A 19,298-nucleotide genomic window follows, 5' to 3' on the forward strand; every position below is an offset into this window, starting at 1 on the left:
AAAATACTTTTTTAGACTTTTTAGAGGGTACAAATATTTACCCTTCCCTTTTTAAAGGGGTTAGGGGGATCACTTTAAATTTTAAAAATGCAACCTTTATCTTGTGATATATCATTTGTAAGTAAAATTCAAAAGAAATACAATGATTTAAAAAAATCTCTACTACGATCCTAACAAAAATCATATCAGCCGCACATGAAATCCTCGATTCATGCCACAGTATCGGGTGTTTTGTTTTTTAAATGCCATAATTTAATAGCAAAGCAATCTAAAAATAAGGTTTTCGTTTTGTTAGTAATGCTATTGCGTTTAAATCTGCACGCGATAGGACGCTAGCAAGCTCTCACCCACATTTGTGTTGAGCACGAGATAAATGTTTGAAAACAAGATATAAATCAGATAATTTATCCCACCCTGACCCTTCCCGATGGCAGAGAAACTGTGACAGACGCGTGAGTGTCTGGGTCGCCGCGATCATGGAGTTTCATGAGGAGGGTGGGGTGGTCGCAAATATCCAGCTGTTGGGGAGTCACCCCTCGCGTGCTGTAGACCTCAGACCGATATAATAATTAAGGTGCCCCCACCTCGCCAGGGTACCGCTGTTATTCTTGGAACTACCGCGCAGACAACCCCCATCTAACAATAGGAGGCTCAGGCAATATGACGCATTATGGAGAAACTGATACCAGCCGACCGGTTATGGAAACGGTTGCAAACTTACGATTTGTGGGTGGGTAGTACATTTAATTAGTATTTTACAAATCCAAGATATTGTATGCTTTGTAAACACATGGGGCTGATTTTTTAAGCAGAGATGTATTTTTATTTTTCCCAGTAATTTTACCTCAATGCAGCTTTATAATCGTGCATGGTGTCGTAATTATTCAAAGTGTTAAAACATATTCGCTGTTATGTTAATAAAAAAAAAACTGTCCAATATGGTTTATTTTTTGGACGAGGACTTTCGAAACCAAAGGTTTCAACATCAGGCGACTCCACAAATAAATATTTACATTATTTTTCTTACAATTAATATTTAAAATATTAAAATACCATATGGTGTAAATATGCAAATACAAAAATTTTTGAAATATTTCAGCCAGTCTTCTTTTTTCTCAATTTATTGTTAAGTAAATTATTTTGAGGGAGTTCTCAAAGAGTTTTAAACGCCTTGAGCATAGGCGAATTTTTATTTGATTTGGTAAACTGTTGATGAGTTTGAACACCTGCCTGTGAAGGCAAGCGTTCATGAGCTACCGTTCTGTGAATCCCAGATCGGTAGTAATCTGTAGTTTCGTAAGAATGAACATCTCAGCCGTTAGTCAAAGCACATCTATTATCCTTGCATCACGAAACGAGCACTGGGTCAGAGTGTAGTATTGCCGTCTATCGTAGTGTCGTTTTTTATTTTGAAGGCGCCGCTCTTGAAAACTACTCTTTAATAGTGATAAAAATCTTCTTTTTTGTTATCAATAAATGTATTTATAACAAACAATTTCAGAAATTTACAATTCTCGGAATAACTAGTATGCTTAATTGTAAACATTTAAAATATATCAACACTAATATTGTAATATTTTTAATTACAAATATTCTCAGTTTTAGATTTCTAAATGATTAAATGTTAATTATGTTCTAAATAAATCCAGGCTAGTAGCTACTGTTTATTTTTATAATATAAAAAATCGTCGAATAACATTTCGTTACTAAATGTTTATGGATTTCCTAAATTTAATGAAATATTTGAATTTAATACATGAATTACATTGTTGAACACTGATAGAAACGTCTGACTACTGATGGCTGACAACGCCTGGGACAGAATACAGAAGATGAATCATCTTCTGCGCCAACATCGGATAAAGAAGAACCCAGTCGTTTTCAGGTAGCCGGTGAAAAGGACACCGCCTTAGCTCAGCCGCTATTCGAGATGAAAACTGAGCTAGGTACATTGGTAACAGCACAATGACATATAGTCTTAACATAAGTTATGAAAGTATATCAGTTTTCTTATGTGTAGAAAAAAGGCAATTTTTTATCATTTTATTTTTATTTTATTACATTTTCAAAATATATTTTCTACAATTACCAATCTTTAAAATAAAAACATGATTATACTCCACAAAGAACCAAATTAGTTGCATTTTACCCTGTCACTATCAGTATAATATTTTATTGTACGCCTTTCTTGAAGGATGCCATCAGTGCTGAAATACAATATCGACCACTAACAAATTTACTCGCAAAAACAAATTAGAACGCAATAATTATTGGACTATAAATTTACAGCGAAAATAGCTAGCTGACTGATCTAGTCTCGAAGTAGCGCCTGCAACTCTTTTATAGACCATAACTTAGAGGTCTTCTCGTAGAGCGCGGGCAGTACTATATAAAGTTGTCAGATATGTATACAGACAGACCACCATCTCCGCTGAAGCGACACGCGCAGCAACACAATATTTACAAAACTCAAGATGACTCAAGATCAGTAACCAGCAGTGTTTACTACTGAAGCCTGGCACGGCTGCTTGTTAGCCATGGTGTTTGTTTACTTTCTGAATCAACACTCTCTAAACTGTTTGTTTAGGCAAATAGAAAGCCAAGATGACAATCATAATGCAAAACAAAGTCCAAGGGAGCCTGCTGCAATTCACAACGCAAACATTCAAATCAAACGTCTCAATCAGTTCTGTAAACGCTATATCTGTATCAGAGTTGGCAGATCTGTCGATATTACGTATAAACAAGAGAAAGTATTGTGTCACAAGCCTTTTGACTGTCAGAGCTACAAATGAAAGTTAAGACGATAACTAATGCTACTTGTTAATCCGGGCTTTTTGTGGATGGCCAGACTCATTTTAAAACTACATACCAGGCATTCCCAATTGATTGCCACTGGAAATTATCTTCATCTCCAGAGTCACTTATAAATCTTCAAATGGGTTAACTTTAAATGTCAGTGGAAAGTAAAACCTGAACAGCTTCGGGAGAAACAGGGACCTGTTCCTGGTAACAGGCACGTCTTCTGCGTTCCACAAATCAGCTTGTTTGCGCTCGTTTGTTGCGACGAAGAATGTCACTGCTTGTTGAACCTAATCCAATCTAAACCGTGTGCATTTGCATTCAAAGCTCGGCTTGTGACATTCATCGTTGGTTGTTGGTAGAACATAGGGTTTGGATTAAATTTGGTGTTGCAAGCAATTACTAGCCTAGAGGGTTTTCTAACATATTTACATCTAGCCATATAGAAATCTAAAACTGAGATTAAATTTAATTAAAAAAACAATCATAATTAGCTTTAATATTATATTTTAAATGTATACAATTAACCATTACAATTATTTTGAGAATTTTAAATTTCCGAAATTTTTTTATACATACATTTTATTGATAAAAAATATTTGAAATACTTATACGACTTAAAGAGCATTTTTAAGAGCGGGGACTTGAACGCCTTCAAAATAAAAAAAGACGCTACGAGACACCACAATACTACACTCTGGCCCAGGGCAGTCTCGTGATGCAAGGGCAGTAAGTATACTTAGATGTGCTTTGACTAATGGTCGAGATGTACACTCTTACGAAACTAGAGATTACTACCGCCGATCTGGGATTCACAGAACGGTAGCTCATACACGTTTGCCTTCACAGGCAGGTGTCCAATTCATCAACAGTTTACCATGAAATAAAAATTCGCCTATGCTCAAGGCGTTTAAAATTCGTCCGAAACGCTGTTTAGCTTCAAATACATTCACAATCATAATAATAACTCCAGCACTGAAGTGGGAAAATATTGACGATGAAAGGTGCAGAAAGGTGTTGAAAAGGAGGGTTATTTTTATTGACCCACTGGAAATTAGACCCCTGATCTCTCGGTGAGGGAGGTACCGCCCTAGGCTCGGCGAAGGTCTACATGAATAGCAAGATGTCCTCAAGTACCTACGAGCCATTGATCGTCATTGTAGTAAGTGCCCTTCTTCGCACCCTAGCACGTTTCACTTGCGCACTTGGAAACCTGCGGGTTTAGACTATGATGTCATCGGAAACCTCTAAATGGACAACTGAGTGTGAATATTCGAGTAACGCATATTTCAACTGTCGAAACTCTTTTTAGCAAAGTCTATAAGGTACGATTGTGATTTGATTGTAGGTTGAAATTTCATAAAATAATTACGGAAGCATTTTTGTTCTATAGTAATGTCGATTTTGTTCAAGGATTGATTAACAGATAATCCATGATTCTGCATTCATCATGGAAGTCTAAAACTATAAAACCTAAGGCACTTGTTACAAGGTAACACTGAATGCGAGAACAGCATCCTCTATAGTACGAAAGGTTGTACTCGTATGTGTGAGCAGTAGTGCTGCGGTGCCCATTATTATTGGAACATTCGTCATGGTTGATATTTCGCCAGAAACTCATTATTTATAACGATTTGGAGGAAGTGTCGTTCCAGTAATAGACTTTATGACAAAAACAAGTTGTTTAATTCCTGTAATTATAATGTACCAAATCACCTGAAAATATTCTCTAAATTCTAAAACAACTTTATTAATCTTACTAATTCTGGGATAAAGCCTTAATCTACTCGTTCTGGTTCTAAGCTATGTAGACCATGATTCGTACTGTTTTTAGAAACAAAAAAGAGTAATAAAAACATTATCGACTGCAGTAGTTTTTTTTTAATAATTGTTTCATGTAGTGGCCTAAAATAAGAAATCAATTATAATTGCAAATATAATTTTCAAATCGTGGTCCTACATGTGGTGTACATAGATCTGTTTATTTTGGTCCTACATGTGGCGCACGTAGATTTGTTTACTTTGGTCCTACATGTGGTGTACATAGATCTGTTTATTTTGGTCCTACATGTGGCGCACGTAGATTTGTTTACTTTGGTCCTACATGTGGTGTACATAGATCTGTTTATTTTGGTCCTACATTGGGCGTACATAGATTTGTTTACTTTGGTCCTACATGTGGTGTACATAGATCTGTTTATTTTGGTCCTACATTGGGCGTACATAGATTTGTTTACTTTGGTCCTACATGTGGTGTACATAGATCTGTTTATTTTGGTCCTACATGTGGCGTACATAGATTTGTTTACTTTGGTCCTACATGTGGTGTACATAGATCTGTTTATTTTGGTCCTACATTGGGCGTACATAGATTTGTTTACTTTGGTCCTACATGTGGTGTACATAGATTTGTTTATTTTGGTCCTACATGTGGCGTACATAGATTTGTTTACTTTGGTCCTACATGTGGTGTACATAGATCTGTTTATTTTGGTCCTACATTGGGCGTACATAGATTTGTTTACTTTGGTCATACATGGGGCGTACATAAATTTGTTTATTTTGGTCCTACATTGGGCGTACATAGATTTGTTTACTTTGGTCCTACATGTGGCTTACATAGATTTGTTTATTTTAGTCGTACATGTGGCGAAGTTTTTTAAGGGAATTTTATAAATCTGCAAAGATAAGTATGAACTTTAAATAAGAAATAAAGTTACCAAAATCGCTAACTTAAGTTATCTGTTATCGCTGAGATTGAGATGCTATATGGACTGCAACCTCTCCAGGAAAGAAGAAAATATATTGATATTTTATTCCTGTACAGGCTGGTGAACGGCTTCCTCGACTGCCCTCATCTAGTGTCGGATATAGACTTCTCTATACCAAGAGGTACCCGCTCTAAGACACTTTTCTGCAGAAGATTTAGGCCCACATATTATGCATCAAACCATGGAATATGCAGACTTCTAAAACTGGGTAGCGAGGCAGCGCACATCGACTTTTTTCACGATTCAAAATACACCCTGAAAAACAAATTATTAAATGTAAACACCTAACACATGCTTAAACAGATCCACTTACAGTAACTAACAGCTACGATTGTATTAATTATTGATAGTATATTATTGAGTTTCTAAATTTTATTAATGTTATAGCATTGGTCAACTATTTATTTATCGTTGCTGTTACTGTATTGTTATTATTCCTTGTTATTTATTGTTGTTTTTGTTATTTATATTTAAAGTATATCACTCTGTTATTGCCTATGTTGTTCAAGTTAGAGCTTACATAAGACTGTGTATATTGATTATGATTTGTCATCTTGATTGCTAAGTACTTGATTTGTTGAATTACTTTTGTAAAAATGGTGGAACCGTTGAAATAAATAAATAAATAAATAAAATAGCCATCGCTTTCCAATATGGCTGCCAACTTAAATGTTTCTTATAGTTGATAAATTTTATGATAATTCCAGATAGACATTGTAATCTCAATTTAAGCTGATATTGACAGTTTTTAAACAATAGTCCCTTAAATAAGCCATAACAACAATGGTTCACTCAATAGTAGAAAAATAACATAGTACAAACTTCAACAGAATTACCAATCTTATAAATTTTTAAAAGCTGCAGTTTTCACAAGAAATTCTTTGTAGATCGGCAACTACCATACGTGTTGGCAACTTTAAGTTTTCAAATAACATTGGTCAACGTTTATTCCAATTTTAAGTTCTGTATACTTTCTACTCATGAAAGGATTGTTCTCCCTCTTATTTAATAGTAAAATACGAGAGCCTCAAATAATCATTTATTTATCGTAGAAAATATTAGTCATTATGAAGTTGTGAAATTTATCTATTAAATCATATTGTTGGGAACTCACAAATACCGGAATTGTGGAATACAGATCATCTAAATTATTATTGAATCGTTAAACTGGAACTCCTCCAATCAAATTGCATCCGAAAAATGAATTGCGGATAAGTTCTAGGTTAGGGGTAGATTTGCACACCAACTCTCTGGGGCCGGTGACGTCAGCAAACACATGATACCCTCCATCATTTGTCAGAGGGGGGGGGTGCAAGGGCGAAGGGAAGTTTCGCAAATTGCTCAGTTAGGGTGGTACACGTCCTTCTAGTGACATTAATAACGGCGTGACGCGGCGTGTGCCGTGCAATGACAACACGTGTTGTAACTCCAGGTTATACTCGTGCCGTCAACAATATGAGAATAAACGTTCATTAGTAAATGCAATGGAACGATTAATTGTTGTGAATGATTTGACACTGGCACGAACCTTTTGTCACCTTAATTTAGGCTAGACTTCCATGATTATTTGTTAACGTGCAAAAATTCCTTGCCTGAACTGGGAATCGAACCCGGATTCCTGGGGTGACAATCTGAGACACTCACCACTCAGCTACTGGGGACAGCGTAAGTGGAGTATTGTGCAATAAGTGTAGTGACTATCCTCCAATAAGCACGGTTCCAAGTTCCGATCCTGCGAGAATCCCCCAAATTTTGCAAGACAAATTAGGATCATTCCTGTTGATTCAAATATATTTTGTGTTTTACTTAAACTAAATGGCAATTAAGGACCTTCTAATTAAGGATTTTAAGATTAACTCAGTATGCCCATATTTTCAATATTGCAGGGACGTCCAGAAAGGAGCCGGCGGCTTGTAAGTTTTCTTTATATGTCTTAAGTTAATTGATTAATAAGGAGTTTTAATCTGTATTCCTCAATTAATTTTGTAAGAAACATCTGAACCGCCCCTGTTGGCTCAAAGCTTGTTATTACTTCACAGAAACTAAAGGGTAATTAATTTTCCAGCTAAGGATTTTAGAGTTTAATAAGCCGTTTACCGTACGCAATGTTTTTAAAATCAAAATATCAAAGTGCCTAATTTTACGTTCATTCTGTTTCCACCATGAAATGTACCGACTGAGTGAATCTGAGCCAATGATTATTAAGGATAATCCTCCGTGGGAAGGAGCTGATGGGCGGGCAGTCTACCGTGACCAACATCAGTCGCTTCACGCTCAGACGCTCCTGGGGTCAGATGTTTACTCGTCCTGCTGATTTCCCATCAGCCCCCACCCGCTTCTGCAATCGTTTAAAGGGTCAAGTCACAGAAATGGGTTAACTCCCCAACTGCATGCCCCATACATTACAATATCACATCATGGATGAATCCGTGCATTATGTCCAAATAGTGTGAAAAGTCCTAAAATGTACGTAAGCGCTTTGAACTCTGATTAAACTTGTATTTATACATATGCATACATAACGATTTTCATTCATTCTCATTAAATTTTAATTTGAGCAAAAACGTCAGAGTGATGTAGTTGGTTTTTAATACATATAAGTCCTATATACAGTACATAAGCTGGTCTAACGGTTAGTGCTGAATTGGTACATTTGGGTTATACATATAAGTATACTGTCAGTTTAACGAACATCTAAATGTATGTGCTCCATTATTAGCCTATATTATATACAGACTAGTAGAACATTCAAAAACGGTTTAATATTCTTTAGACAATATAGATAAAGCAACAAAATTATGTTACTGGTTTTTACCAGAAGTAGGAACAGTTTCAATTCAACACTCATTGTCATTTTACGTACAAAATTTCAAAATAAGTAACCAAAATTAATACTACATTGCTTAACCAAAGAGAAACTTTAAAACGCCGTCATTTTAGTTAGGGCAAACCTTTTAATGTCTGGTTTGTGGAGTTCTTTTCTGTTAATTAAGATCTTTAATTTCATGTGCAAATCCAAATGTGTTATCATTTAAGATTACCTTCTTACTTCTATAACGCCGTCGTCTTGATTTGATAACAAATGCATTAAAGAGACTAAACGTAGATAACTCTTTATCTTTATTACACAAAAAAAGAATGATAGAAATGATCTGTTTTTCCTCAATGGAAGTCCATTACAGTACTGATCTAAATATCCGTGAAAGTGTTTCAAACACCTGAGAGTTTTAAAATGTCCCCACTACGATCATTTGATAAGCGGAATTTTATTACAATATCTGCAACTTATAACTTTAATACGTAGTATTGATCAGTTATACAAGAATATGTATATAACCCATATACATAATGTATATAATCCATTTCAGGGACCGTGCGAGTTTCTCGAACGCCCGTGTGAGCACACCTCACACTCAAAAGTTCAGACCACACTAATACTGCTTCATAATTCGCAATACACTATTGTCAGCATATTTCAACAACTTTTTTTGTGTAACTACAAAAACATTTTCAACACGGTCGATATATTTTTGTTCTATATTGGTGAGGTTCATTGCGGTTCAAATTTTTTAACATAAACTGTGAAACCTATTTTGGAGACCTTTTCAGCTTTTGATATTTGTATAAATTACATAGTTAAATTAGTTTTTTCATCACATTTAAATAATTGGAATATTTTTAGTTAGTTGAATTACAAAAATACTGTGTAATTGTAAAAGAGTCAAACCTAAACAAGTGGAATTATTGAAAAATTTTAGCAGCTCAGAAAGATGTTTCAAAGTTAATCTTAAAACGAATTCTTGACCTTAAAACTATTTACATCATATTTTAGCATCGTATAAAAACGATTTTAATATTTTACATCTCATTAAGTCGTGTAATGTTTGAAGTATGGACATTTTGTGATGGCCCTGATAATATTAATTCACAGGAAAACAAAATTATATACTTATAACTCAAATGTCCAATGTGCTTAGTTACAGAGTATCTCAAAGCGGAACTCACACACAAAGTGGAGTACAGTAGTATCTGTGAGACAGCCTGTGTCTGGCGTGAGACCCACTTCAGTTTCACCCCAGTTAGGCCAGGATCTCACATGGTGGTGGGTCTGAATCGCTTTCAGATCACAGTAGTAGCGCTGGTGTTCTCGTTTATTGAGCCGCACATGCGCACTACGCACTTCCTCACCGATTGTCACAGTGATACAGACACATCTATGTGTCGATACCGGTACAACCGTGACTGCTCGTCACTGCTAGTAGTTACTGTCAGGTCCACAGTTGTAAACTGTTATTTCTATCAGTTAGATATAGGTCACAAACTGTTAGGTATATTTGTATGAACGGATCCTTAAATATGTGTTATCACGGCTACGCTAACAGGATCTTAACGAAAATGGCAATTGGCCAACTTCAAGCTAGTTACTTACTGTGGCCAATAAGATTGATCACCGCCAAAATTGTCGATACTCCATACCCAATCACTGATCACCCATTGTAGACCCATTGTTATCAATAAATCCTGGTACAATGTTATTTTGTCATCACAAACAACTAATGATTTCAGTCATATGTTGCTACTTAAAAGGAAACTAGGAAACGCTATCAGGACTCCGATACAACGCTCAGACTTTACGTTACGCACAGTGACAGAATTATACATCATATATTACATAGCTGGACTGCGAGGAGGGTCTTCCCGAGTCTTGGTTACAATGTTACGTCCGACGCTTCTTAACAAAATACATATTATATTTAACCGTACATTCACTTATTCAATTTATTACTATACCTGGTTGTTAATCTTGACGGTAAAATTGACCCTCTAACTCAAAATGAGTTCACTGAGAGCATAGTTTGAACAGTTCCGTAATTAATAACACGGGAAGCTTAGTCTTTTATTTAATGTTAGAGACGTGGTTCAATGATCTCGAGAGTTTCTGGAAGTGGTACATTTGTGAATAGACTTTTAACATCAAAACTTACTAGCTTTTCAACTCCAAGGATTTTGACTTCTCTGCAAAATTCCTAGAATATTTTATAAAATAGTAAGTTTTCCTACCAATGGCGTTAAAATGTCCACTAGTACTTAAGACAATTCTGTGTAAGGTAAATCACGCGAGAACTAATATATGCCAGAGGGATGCTAGGTTTGTGTATTTTGGTAAGGCCATATATTTTGGGAGTGGCGATGGCCGAGCGGTCTAAGTCGTTGGACTTGGGTCTGAGTTAGAAATAACGCAGGTTCAAATCCTGTCAGTGACCATTGCACTTATCAGTACCATCGACCTTGTACTGTATCGACTCTCCCCCTTATTCTGTTTGATAAGATCCTCGCACAGGCCAGTGGCCCATGAGGGCGGACAGAATAAGGCTTAAAAGGGGGATCGGCCTCTCCTTTTTACAAAAAAAAATGGAAAATTTTAGAAATAAAATAATCTAGGCTTCATACTTTAAATTGGCAGTCGAAATTAAACCGCTTTGGTTCCCAATTCTGAAAAATGAACTAACAAGGAAACCTAAGGTATCAAATAGATTAGAGATTTTTAATAAAATGCGTAGTCACAGTATGACTTGAAGTTCATCTAGAATGAACCATTAATAAAAAAGTCCTCTTCAGTTTCTTCCCTTTTGCCGCCATCTTGTTTCTGACGTGACGATGGCCATTTTCTATTGGCCTCTAGTCAGTTCTATGTGGTTGGTCGATGAGTGCAGATCCATTGTACAATCTATGTAGACCTGCATTCTGTTGTTCAGTTGTAATAATTAGTGTTTTGTTTCGTTTGGCAACTTGTATTCAAAAATATAATATTCTATGTGAGTGACACTAAGGTTACAGGCAGGGCGGAAATATTACGAATGTTATAATTGATGAATGAAGGTACAAGCAATAGTGTTCCGGAGGGAGCACATTCAGTATTAATTTTCCTAGAATTAAAAGACGGCCTTTAATTATGTGGACAAAAACCGTATTTTATCAAGTTTGAACACACCTACAAGTGGTTTCGGACCTGACTGAGGAACAGATCGCAGTTTCGTACACAACTATTGGTGGGGTAAGGATTGATCCACCACCGGTGGAATACGGTGAGGTTTTACGAGTACGTTTTTAAAATATATCCAAATTAAACTAAATTTCAAAGATACTTTTTTTACAAACTTCTTGGGAAATAAAAATACAGCCTGAAGCTATCTTGCACTTTGTTTTAAACATACTATGATCAAATGTTTTCTATTTTAACAAATGTTATCCTATAACCAAATCAAAATTTACTCCAAATACACTCAGTAATCATCTTATACAAAACCTAGGTGTTCATAGTTCACAACATGTGGCCTATTTAAATAACATGTCTAGTTACGAATAAATACCAAACAAAGCTATGGATCAATAACAGCTTTTAAAATTGAAAAAGATTATTCTTTGCCTTCAGGCACAAGGAAATTTTGTATTTATTCTCCTTGTCTGCAAGAAACGATTCTTAAAACGAGAGTTTTATAAAAACAAACCATAGTCTACAGACATAGTACCGGTATTCAAAGTTTTTATTCTCAGACATGACAAACCAAACCTGCCCACTTGTTCCACCCCATACAAGCAGGCTTAATTTATTTAAGTTACTTTTTGTTGGTATATTATTTACTAATCCCTATAGATATGTACAATTTTTATTGAGAGTAACATTTTATTTTTATACAGTTATCAATAGCCGGAATAAATATGTATTAATTCCATTCCATTGCATCATTTAAGCTATCACAATGAAGATGTAGATGGTGCCTTATATGAGGCTTTTCAAGATTAAAAAACAACTTGATGCAATTTGCCTAATGACTCAAAAACTGCGCGGCTTCAGTCTTTTGCATTATAACTCTATAATGCAAAACCACTCGACGTGGAATCAGATTATGTCTGATACAAAAACTGGTTATTAACTAGAGTAAAGGTCATATGACCTGCAAAGTTCATTGGATTCTATTGAATCTTGAATCTAAAAATTTTGTCTATAAAAGATCTGGCTAACTGGATCTATGGCACTATAATAGTGTAATCATAGATGCAGACTTTTACAATAAATATAGATGCTGGCTAATTTCTAATGGTTCCTATGAAAGTGAAGTGCAGCTGTACTATCAGAAAATGTCCTGTATTATATCATCTAACTCTCTGTCATGCCTGACAAAGCAACAGCGTCATTGAATGGAATATTTGTTGTAGTGTAAAACCACAGTGAAAGTCTCACGTTTCTTTATAACATTGCAAATATAGATGAGAACCAATTTTTGTTACATTGAGAATAATAATAGCTCTCCCGGTATCAAGTGAATTAAAACTAATTTTAGGTTAACATGAGATACGAGCACAAGAATGAACTAGTAACTTGGACAGTATAAATTAATGACTAGTTGAATGAAATGAAAAAGGCTTTCCATTAAAAAAAGTAAAATAAATCTTCTTTTAATGTTAAAACTTTTAGGTTTATTTGTAAAAATGTAAATTACAGGATGTTTGACTTTACCATACAAAGTTGGGTCTAAGAAGCCCGAACACGTAACCTGGGGACCAACGGCTTAAAGGTGACTTTAGAACCACCAAAATAGTGATCATTTGTAATAATTTTTTCTAGTAATTACTGGAGGGCCTGAACAAATTTTATTTCTGTTTGTCTGTCTGTCCGCACAGTGTCTCGAGAAGGATCTGATCAATAGACTTCATTTTTAAATAAGAAACGCCGAATTCGATGACGGTGAGTGTGGAATTTGTGCTGAGCGTTAGTGAACATTTTTACATTGATGTTATAGGTACTCATGATGGTAACTTAAAGATCGCTGAATTAATAAAGTTGTAAACAAACTGTGTTATGTAACATTTTAACACATGACAAAATAACGTGACTGATGAATCATCAATATCAACCTAAGTACTTGATGACCTGGACTATCGACTTTTAGTATTTAAACATTGCTATGAAATCGAAATTAATAAACAAAATGGGAACGTATCATTTGGTAAGATATTTCAATAGATATTTCATCTTTACAACACTCAGAAGATGGGCAGAATTTCTGTTTTAGCTGCCGGAGGGTTGTAACAATATATTTTCTGTATGATTGTCTGTCTATCTGTAAGCAGGAAATTTCAAGAATTAAATCAACTATAGACTTCAAATGTTGCATGCAACTTCAGTGAAGTCTATTAAGCTACACATCGTGTGGCGTACTTCTACTTTATTATATATTATAGTAATGATTACTTGTAAGTAACTTATGGTATGTAGTCTTTCCATATTGTTTTTATCTGTACAGTCTACTGATATTCATTTACTTAGAAACTAGAAAATGACCTACAATTTGGCCTGTGAATATCCTAAGTGGTGAAAAATGAATCCAGAAATCAGGAACTCCAAGAACCTGTGCTTCTTGGGTTCATGATGGCTCATGAGGACAAGAGATCACGTGATATGTTGTTGAGCCGGACACAGACTACCTAGTCCAGCATCAGAATGTAATAAATCGGTGCTGCTCTTAAAAAATTGGCAGCAAAAAAGTGTTGCACTACGAGTTTTTGGTGGGTGTTGGTCTGTGATGGACTCGAGCACCACATCAACTCAAACCGCACCTAACCATTCCGTGACGTCGCCGACACGTCAAAGAAAAGTTACGATTCAATGGTCGACTTGGTTTGGTATCTGTTATAGCCTCGTAAACCCTTCACCCCTATTTAACACAAGGGCACCGCCTGCTGTATATTATAAAAAATATACTTTAGTCTCTTAGGATTTTATTTAAATATTCACCACAGAAATAAATGTGGACTTAAGCAACTGAACATGTATAAGAATTAAAACGGTATTTCTAATTTTTTAAGATATTAGTATAAGTACATTTTGTGTCCATTACATTTTTAATACCCTTACTAAAAACATCACGCTACTGCACGTTTAGACTTTGTGCAATTGTTTCAATTTTAAATTGGAAAGCGACAGAAGAAATTATAAAAAATGGCAAATTTGGGACATATTTTATGGTTTGAAAAACGGTTCTATTTTATTTTGGCATACTTAAAAAGTTCTAAAATCTTTGCTAACACTACTAAACATCTGGTCACAACCGGTTGTTTAATGGGTTTAAGCTTTTATATGAAGTAAAAACGTTTTGGTTTTATATTTTAAGTAGGTTTTATTTCAGTAGTCACTAACAATATTACCAGTAAAAAATTAAATCGAAGTAACTTATTCCGTTTGTGAGAATTTAATTGCGTTATATGGTCAAAAAAATTTGAAATACAATGAAATCATAATACACAGTTACTCGACACTAAACGCAAGGAAGCTTTCATAAAGTGCCCCATCCCTCACCACGAGCTGAGTGTCGCACCTCTCAGGGCATGGCTTGATAGCATTGGTCAGGTGCAAGTGCTCTTTGCAGTGGCGGATCTAGGAGAGAGGCCAATGGGGGCCATAGCCTCCTCCTAGATTTTGAAAAAAGGTCTTTTTGTATAAAAACCTAATTTTTATAGTATTGTAACCCTAAAAATTAAAATAAACTTAACTTTATGAATTACACTTTGAGTATGAGTAAATTATTTGTAAATAATCGATGTTTTATGTATTGAAAAGCAAAATCTTCTGTCACATTAATAATAATGGTAAACTAAAACCCAGGCCCAATGTTTTTCCACAGTTTTCGAACTTACAGAGTCCGGAATTGTCCATAGGGCGAGATTTTCAGAGATCTGCGTCTCCCTTAGCTCGGAAGCTTCCAGAGGTTAAAGCTCCTAAAGGTCGAGACTTCCAGTTTGGAGCTTCGTAAGAAGAGATTTCCCTGAGGCCAAACCGCTATCAGCTCCCAGAAACTGAGAATTCGCGTTTGCCTCAAACAATAAACACATTTGTTTTGCCACTCAAAAACAACTTTTCAGCGATTACTTAAAAAAACTAATAATAGTTTGATAAAACAACATAACCTATGCACATGTTTTATGTATTACTACTTCATATAGTCAGTAATATTCAGTCTTTTTATACATTTGTTTTTTTATTATTTGATCGTTGCCTTCAAGGATACATTTATAAGGCAAATGAAAAATGTTTGACCTGAGATATGTGCGGAAAGACAGACAGACATACATAAACGAAATTTTCTAGCCCCTCGAAGGTTTAATAAAGCCATCAAAAAACATTTTTACTTTATTTTGTTGAATTTTTGTTCATACCGTACACAACGTAATCATTTACGGTAATCATTGGTTTTGGTCAAATAATAGTTTGCAACACTGACTACTTTGCACATAACGGGATCCAGTTTTTTCTACTCGTGTTGAACTTTTGGCTCCAACTCTGATTGGGTTTGATCTTTTGTTAACTCCCATGAGTTATTCGTAGAACAAAACCAAGTATGTATCAAGTTTAAAGAGTCTAGGACCTGAGTTATCGCATGGACGGACAGATGGGCGGTTAGATAGCAACACAAGTTTCGTGTTCTGAAGAAATCATAAACTATAATTGTTATATACAGTAACTCAGAGTAATAAACATTACGTTATTTAACACTTGTAACGTATCATCAAAAATACACGTTTTGTAAACGCTACAGTTAAACATTGGATACTTTAATAGCAGTTGGCCTCATTTCGTTTAACGTACCTCGTATCGCTACTTGTGGTGCGACTAACTTGAGTAGAAGCATGGCGTATATAAAGGGGGGGTTCAGGAGGCTGGGGCCCCCTCCCCGAAATTTTGAAAGACATACATTAAAATTACACCCATTAGTTTGTTTTAAGCTAAAACACATGGGTGAACAGTTCCCCAGTGGAAAATTCCCGAACCTTTATTTTGGGGATATTTTATACATCCTAAACCATTCGATGTGTCAGGTTCCCCCCCCCCCCTGAAATTGGACCATGAAACTGAGTACAAATATTTTTTATAAGCCTAGATGTGTACTAATAGCGGATTTTTGAACATACATCCCTTACGTATGTACAATACGGTATTTAAATCTAAGTTGAAGATGTGCATGTTGCTAACATCAATTCGACGAAAGGGCTCTCTGACAACTAAATGTTTTCTCTCCAAGGCTTTCTGTCCGAATTATCATAATTGTTACAATCGGCTCCCAGATATTTTACATTAAATATCATGATTGTATGAGCTCTAATATAATCGGCTAAATTTACCCATTTATCTATTTAGGGTGTTTTCTTACATGAACCTCCATTGTGATCTTGGGAAATATAAATCTGAAAGAAACATTTTAACCTTATATAGAACCTTTCCTTATATAGTATGAGGACTTTCGAAGATTTGGGCTCCAAAATATCAACCGTATGAGACAAATTGTCAGGGTATAATTAATTTATTCTTTCCACACACAGTATAACACTACTGTAAGTAGATAAGCCTAAAGATTTTGAAAATTTAATTTTGTGATTTTGCGTGCCACTAAAGCAGTCTTTAAATTTACGCGACTTAAACTTCAGTTTCATCTTGAACGGAATTCTAATCCCACATTCTTTTGCAACTCCACATATCTTATCAGACAATTACATACGAATATATTACGACGAAATGTGACTTTAAATACGTTCCTTGAAGTAAATGAAGAATATCTTTCCACATAATCACTACAAGAGTCTTTAACGTGGCATAGCCTTTAATGTATCTATATCTTTATTACGTAAAGCCACAGTAAAGAGGTTTCTTTATGAATGTAACATTATAATGACTTATTGTCATAAAGTTCCTCATTTGTAAAAAGTCCAAACAAGGATATCATTGGTACTTTACACTTCAAATAGTTCGGTCGATTGAGCAAAGTTAAGTTTTAAAATCACGAACCACCTTAATGACGATAATCAGTGGTAGTCACGAAATAAATTCTTGTCACGTAAAAGCGCAGTTGCAGTGGCCGCCCACACCTCAGTTATCACAATGACCTTGCAAGGTCACGGTCTCGCTGCACGTCCGCCCTTCAATTGATGCACTCGGTCAAGGACAAGGACAATGTAAACTTGCCTATCATGACGATACTCATATTTATATTTGGCCCTATTTGTGAAACCACATGGCCTGACCACTTTACTTAGCAGGCAAGTTAGATTTCCTAATTTTCTTTTCAGAGGACATTAGAACAACGTCCTCACCGTTGGCTCAAGAACGATTAACGTTAACGTAATAAATGACTTTCATTTCCGTTGCCTTTGAACAACGTCTGGCACAACCAAACCTAATTTACAATTTAAAATAAGAATATATATGTCTCTATGCATCCGTCAAACGTTAATGGCAAGGAGATTTAATGACAGCGACCACAAGGGCACGTGTGGGTGAAAGGGTGAGAAGCCACGTGGCTCTGAAGTTCCGACAGGAACCACGGGTCGCGCGGTGAAATCGTCCGCTTCCCGCTCGTCCTCAGGAACCCACAAGACCACGGGACCGCGATGGGGGAATGTGACAGAGGGTGGGGCTAATTAGGTGCAACTGTCAACGAACAAAGGAGCGGGTCCTGGAGTGCAAATGGATTTTGGAAAAGTGGGTAGGGGAAAGCTTCCTGAAATTTTAGCACTGCCGTTTCTGTCGAACGTTTTGCGTGATGTCTCATATGCCTAAAACCTCTAATTGTCCTAAGTTTCCGTTAAGTTTCTAACTTCCAAAATAGATCTTTATTCTCGTGTGAACATTTATTCCCATCAGAATTTAATCGTTTTTAAATATTTACAATTAACGCATCTTCATGATTCTACACACACACACACACACACACACACACACACACACACACACACACACACACACACACACACACACACACACACACACACACACACACACACACACAAATTTAAACGATGTGTTCGTTTAAAAAACAACATTTCCAGACTTCGGAGTAAAGACACCACGATTTATAAATTACTAGAATATATTTAATTTCAATCTCTCATATTATTATTTACCAGGTTAATGAATTCATAATGTTTAATATTTAAAATATAGAACTTTTACAATATTCACTCGTACTATTCTACCCTTTTTCCATAAAGGAGTTTATTGAAACTGTAATTTCCTGTAGACGCATGATAGGTCAAAGGTGAGACCTTGACCAAGTGCAGAGCGGAAATGCATCTTGGTAGCACGACACGCTGATAAGGATCGGCTTTGCAATTGTCACGATAAGTTCGTGAGTTAAACAAGGAATGTGGTTTATTATGTTGTTAAATACAATTTTATTACCATTCCAGCACAAATTAGTCGCTTATCATACTTCATTTGCCTCATTATTTACAAAAATCTTATTTGTGATGAAGATTCAATTTTCACTTTTTTGTAACTAATCACCAAACCGATGTAACTATTGAGTACTTAAAACATTTTACAAATAATTTTAAGTAACTTTGAAAATTAATTTCAGACCACAACTCCTAGTTTTTGTTTTACGCAAAGACATCTCGTCGATTGTAAGTACATTTTGTACTTACAACCTCTTTGCACAAATTTTAGTTATTTTAGTACACTATTTAGCAAGTTGAGCAGTAAATCTGTTTAAGTTAAATCAGTGTTCATCTTTTTGACACGTGAATGTTGTGTTAAGCTCCAATTAACCTTCCTCTTAGTGCAACGTGTGAGATCTGGCACAGTTACCAACATGACATTAAGAGGAAGGTGAATTGGAGCTTCACTCATCATTCACATGGAATCAACCCTTCCCACCACAGCTACGTTATGTG

The sequence above is a fragment of the Homalodisca vitripennis genome, chromosome 1 (genome assembly GCF_021130785.1).
Source record: "Homalodisca vitripennis isolate AUS2020 chromosome 1, UT_GWSS_2.1, whole genome shotgun sequence".
Taxonomy (NCBI): domain Eukaryota; kingdom Metazoa; phylum Arthropoda; class Insecta; order Hemiptera; family Cicadellidae; genus Homalodisca; species Homalodisca vitripennis.